This window comes from Eretmochelys imbricata, chromosome 3 (assembly GCF_965152235.1).
Source record: "Eretmochelys imbricata isolate rEreImb1 chromosome 3, rEreImb1.hap1, whole genome shotgun sequence".
In the NCBI taxonomy this organism is placed as follows: Eukaryota; Metazoa; Chordata; order Testudines; family Cheloniidae; genus Eretmochelys; species Eretmochelys imbricata.
In genome coordinates this window covers 92,729,126-92,735,377 of record NC_135574.1, presented here as the reverse complement: position 1 = coordinate 92,735,377, position 6,252 = coordinate 92,729,126, and positions in this window count along the sequence as shown.

The following is a 6,252-nucleotide window of genomic DNA, read 5'->3' as shown; positions in this document are numbered from 1 at the left end:
TAGATACTGATTCCTCCATTTAATTGCTGTTTCTTTCTTCTTCTTTTTTTTCAAAAAGAAGTTCTCTTTATGAAAATTTTTCAGTAAAATACAAAAAAAAAAAAAAAAACAACCCCCAAACAAACACAAATGATTGCCTGCATTATTCTAGCCTTAGTCTAAATACATAATGAAGTGATCCTTTCATGCATGCAACCATGGGATACAAAAACGTGAATGGATTGAACAATTTTCTGTGCATAAACCCTGAAAAAATATAGCAGCACACAAACTTCACTATTCAGCCTTTGCGAATGTCTCTGCTGTCACGTGGTCATCTCTTAACCCATCTATTGTTAGAAAATAGAATATAATTAACAAGTTTAACATTAAGTAGCTATAATTAGAACAATTCAGAAACCACAATAAGTGGATACATAAAGTTAATCCCCTGGTTTTGGAAAGTGGAGACATATTTGCTCAGTTTGAAGACATCAATGGCTTGCCTAGATATATCAAATAAGTAAAAGATTTTAATAATAAAAGTCATATCTCACCTTGGCTTCTACTATTTCTATTTCAACTGAAAGGGTTTCTGGTATAAATTTCTTTTAGCATTTCTGGGGACAAAACATGACCTTTCCTGTCCTCAATCACATTCACGTCTGTCTTTTTCCATTACATTGGTGACAGCCAAAGTCATAGTTACAGTATATTTGCTTCCCAAGATACTTAATTTTTGCTCACGACCACGTAAAATGTAATTCTTTGTCTCAGGCATTAGAGCAGATGCATAGCTGTATAAACTGGCTTAGCTCCTTTGACTTCAGTTACACCAATGGGGGGGAAGGGGGATCTGGCCCCCTTTTTTATAGGCAGTTGTGAGACTTTGAAGAGTCAAAGTCACCCTGGTCCATATTTGGAAAAAAAATCCTTGCTTCTTTGGCAACTGAATCCTAATTTCATTATAAAAAAACAACAAAAGATGCCTCTGAGAAAAGTCACTTTCAAGCATCTATACGGTGCACATAGCTAGATTCTTGAACTGTAGTTCAAAGTGTCCGTAGGCTGGTGCAAGGTTGGTTTCCTTAGTTGAAAGCCTTCTTGTAAAGAACTTTCATTTCAGTTTTTGGCTACAGTTTTGGGCCACCAGAGAAAACTAATCACATAGTGGAGGAGTTTTAGTAATCTATTCTTATGGATTACCATCTATTGGTGACATAGGAGAGCTCAAAAAGCCCTCAGTTTCTAACATGAATCTAGGAGGCTGTTCATAGTTGGACCTTATATAGCCAGCCATATTATTAGTCAGTCAAATGAGTTTAATTCCAAAATATGTAATAGTTTTTTCAATGGCTCTAGCTGTTTTGAGGAAGGACTGAAGGACAGAGAAAGGCTACTAGGATGATCTGAGGAATGGAAAAACTTACCTTATGAGAGGAGACTCAAAGAGCTTGGTTTGTTTACCCTAAACAAAAGAAGGCTGATGGGAGATATGATTGCTCTCTATAAATACATACCAGGGAGAGAGAGGTGTTATTTAAGTAAAGCACCAATGTGGAAACAAGAACAAATGGATATAAACTGGCTCTCCACAAGTATAGGCTTGAAATTAGGCAAAGGTGCCTAACCAGAGAAGTGAACTTCTGGAACAGCCATCCAAGGGGAGCAGTGGGGCAAAAAACCCAACTGGAATTAAGACTGAGCTTGATAAGTTTATAGAGGGAATGATATGATGGGACTGCCTATGATGGCATGTGACCCATCAGCAATTACCAGTAGCAAAAATCCCCAACAGCTGGAAATGGGACACTAGATGGGAATGGCTTTATTTCCCCGTGTCTGGCTGATGAGTCTTGCCCACATGCTCAGGGTCTACCCAATTGCCATATTTGGGGTAGAGAAGGAATTTTCCCCTGGGTCAGCTTGGTAGAGACCTGGGGCGAGAGTTGCTTTTCTCTGCAGCATGGGGCATGGGCAACTTTCAGGCTGTAAATGATGAATTCTCTGTAACTTCAAGTCTTTAAACCATGATTTGAGGAGTTCAATAACTCAACCAGAGGTTAAGTGTTTATTTCAGGAATGAGTGGGTGAAGTTCAGTGGCCTGTAATATGCAGGTGGTCAGACTAGATGAGCATGTTGGTCCTTCCTAACCTTAAAGTCTATAAGTCTAACACTTCATGAAACTAAAGACACAAACAGATGAAGGGTAGAAGATAGGGATACAACATACATGCAACTGTAGAATTGGCCCAGGTTTGTTAGTCATGGGGATTGTATTTACTTTTTTTTTTTTCACTGAGGCTAGAGGTAGGGAGTAGGAAAATGATAGGAGGGAAGAATAGTCACAGCAGGATGGGGTTTGAAGGCATCATGGCAGCAGTGAGTCTTAAAGAGGGATTCAATGGAAGATAAGGTGGTAGCTATTTGGGTTTTATCATGGAGATTTTCCTATGCAAAAGGGGCACATAGAAGAAAGCAGAGAGGTAGTTAAGGGAGAAGCTGTCTGGTGCTGGGACTGCTAGTGGTGTGAAAGTGGGAGTCAATATCACAATAAATTACTAGGGCTTCCAGGTAGGATGAGGCTAAGTGATGAAGGGCCTTAACAAGGTAAGGATGAGAAGTTTCTATTTATTTCTCCATTGTAAATCTATCACTATTAAAAAAAAAAAAAAAAAAAACTATCCAAACCAAACCGAAAACATACCTTCCTTCGCCATTTCAGTGGGCCCCACAAGTGTTTTGTTTTCTCTTCTCTGGGTGTCCAGCTGTGGTTGCACCATTTTCAGAACTTTGTTAATATTATAATAGATTATGCTCATTTGGATAGAACACCATATCTACTGAAACTGATGAAAAACAAAATTGGGGTCCAATTCTGCAAACCATCAGTCACGCAATTAGTCCTTACTCCGGGAAAAAAATCCCATTGGTGCCAAAATCCTTATCTCCTTTAACAAATAGCTATTCTTTTGCCAGCTCTCCAGAGTTTAAATGAAGGATTGTCCTGTGGCTAATTCAAAGTGTTTGATTTTTGGATCTTCAACAAATTTTGCATGTGAGAGAGGAAGTTACTTAACCTGCCTGTGCCTCTGTTTTCCCAACTGTAACATGTAAATGTTGAGAGGCAAACTTCATTGATATTTCTAAGGACCTTTGAGATCCTGAGATGGAAAGTGCTATAGAAGGGCAATGGACTATTACAGCAAGTTTGGTATTTGCAGCAGGTCATTTTCAGAAAGCATAGGGGTTTGCTTATGATGAAAAGCTACTGTACCTGAGAAAAATGTCCAGCTGGAGAGTACCTGTTTACTTCCTCTCTAAAAGCTTTTTAGCACATGGCTGTTTATCACAGCTGAGGTTTCATCTTGTTTTTAAAAAACACATTTCTTCGGCAGTAACTTGAACATTATTTTTAGTGTGTGTTCATGGTCTATAAGAGCTCCTTGAGATCTTCTTTCCCCATATTTCCCCATTTAAAAAAAAACATGGTAACATAAAACACATTCATAGCAGGAGTCAGATTTCACATTTCCACTACCACCGTTGGCACCTAAGTTGGCAAAAGTAGGGAGAACTGCAAAGGTCACACTGAACTCCTAGGGAATGGAAGGGTTGTTCTGAAATGCAGACTGCCTCACCTATTCATGTTGCAGCACAGAGGTTCCATTCCAAAGAAAGCTCTATACCAGTCCCCAGTGCAGTGACTGTAGGAGGTCACATCATCAAAAGGTGGGCCGGAGGACTTCCCATATGGCGGGTTGAAAAAACAACTTCAGGTGCTATCTTAGTAGTGGTAAGAGTGAGTGTATATATAGAAAACTGGCTTATTTTTATTAATGTTGTGTTTAAGTTCTGATATTCAGAACTTGCTCTTCCACAGGTGGTTGGATTTGGGCCATGTCCTCTATGCCACCTTAGCTGATACAAAACTATAAACAGAGGGGGCAAGAGAATACAATGCCTGAATAAGGAAAATCCAGAATGCAACTTAACCAAAAAATACTTCTGCTACTTTTCATAAGGGAATGTTTTCCAAAACCAAAATGCATCTTATATGTTACCAAGAGTATGAGGAATCCCTACATTATTAATTAGTGAAAAGTATTAGTGCTATGGGAAATAGTGTATTGTATACTCAACAACCTTACAGAACTTTTGAATAGAGCAGGGCAAACGGATGTTTTAGTTCAGTGGCAGTTAAATAAACAAAAAAAAACTTTGGTTCAGGTCAAAATGATGAGTGCTCTAACCACTGGGCTCAAGGTTATAAGCAGCAGCATTACCCTTAGCACCTCATCCCCCTTCTCTGGCCATTCTGTGACTGGATGAAACTATTCAAGTGAAATTAATGAATAGTTTTGGGTTGACCAAAACTGCATTTTCCCTCAAACTATTAGTTCAAAACTTTTTGACCACCTCTAATTTAAATACTGTTGTAAATAGCTGTCAAAAACTGTTTCAGAGGCATTTGAGATCATTCAAGATCTGCAGGAACATGTAGTTGTTTTCACAGAGAGAAAAATGAGAAGCTCTGGAATGCAAAAAAAGTCACCTATTTTGCTCTGGACAAAAGATTAGTTGTTGACAAGGGGGTCAACAATAGTTCTCCACTTCTTTCTCCACTTAAGTCAGGCTGAGAACAGTTTGGCTGCTTGAGTAGACAGAACCATCAGTTTCCAGCATCCACTATGGAAAGTGTGCTAGGCACATGATGGAACAAAGTTTCTACCACATTTTCTGCAAAATTTTCTACTTCAGTAGCCAAATCATTTTCAACCCCAATGGAAGAAGATAGGAAGAGAGACAGAGAAAGCCATTGCTGACACCTTTTGTCCACGATGGGTTTGTTCACATTGTGTAGATTGGGCCTACATCCCACTGTAGTTGCTGCAAAAAATACAGGTGAGGTTGAAACTACTGGGAAAATGAAAAGGACCTGGTTGAATCTATGTAAGTGACTCAACTATTGTGTCCAAACAAAATGAAATTTCCAGTTATTGTATTTCTTAAGGGTTAATAATCCTAAAATTGACTTGAAACCATTCAACGGGTGGAATGACATGAACAGTGGGCACCAGCTGTATTGTTCAGCTAGCCAGAGTGACTCCTGTGCTAAGAGACTAGGGCATCAACACTACTGGAAACTTATTTGCCCTCTACTCTGGAGAAGAAAATGTGTTATTTTCTTTCTCCTGAAGTTTGCAGGTGAAGTTGCCAAAAAATCCCAAAACCCAGCAACCCTCTAATAAAAGGTATTCACCATTGCCCTATTCCTTAATACAACTACATGAAGATCAAGCTGGTGTGCATGTACAGGGCCCAGTGTACCTATTCATTTGTATGCTCAACAGTAGCTAACCGTTGGATCCTCAAGAACATCGTTTTAAGATTTAATTTTCTTCATAGATTCTTTTCAATAGGGAAATACGTTTACAATCCTGGAAACACAATCATGAAAAGGTTTTAGCTAGAACTGGCTGGAAAATGCAAATCCCTTCCTGCAAATTCCCCCACCACCCTTTTTGGAACAATTTTTCATACTGAACCAGAACGAAATGTCACAAACATGACATTTTTCCCCGGAAGGGATTTAAATTTTTTTTTTTTTTGGTGACAACTGAAATGGATATTTTTGGCTTCCCAGTTGCTCACCACTGGTGAATTTGAAAAGAACCTTCCTGCCATCTACCAGATCAAGCCCCCACCCATGATCGAGACAGCTCAATGCCCATCTTTCCCATTTGTGAATTGTTCAGGGGATTAGGTGGGAGACAGGCATCCGGATGCCTATCATGAGAGATTAGTGCAACCGCATACCTTGAATGAGGCTGCTGTGCACAGGCCCAGAGGCAAAAACATAGGTGCCCAGTAAGTTTAGGCACTTACAGGGTTAGGCAGCAGCCATGCAAGAGTTTTGTGGATCACATCAGCGGTGCCTAAAACCAGGACTTAGACACCTAATTACCTTCATGGATCACACCCAGTGACTGATCTCTCTCTCCTCCTCAAGCCCCCTTCCCCAGTCTGTGTCTGGATCAGTATTTTCATCCAAACACTGAGACTCTGACACCTCTATTATTATTCTAAACCCAAAAACAATTAAAAACAAGGTAAGTGTTTCTTGTCATTTAATTGAACTATCACATTGAGAAAACCAGAACGTTTGAAAGGAAAGGAAAAGTTGAGACCATCATAAATCTTATGTTGTCACACACCAATCTGCACACACACTTATAAAAATGTTAATTTTGACCCTTAGATTTTTGTGC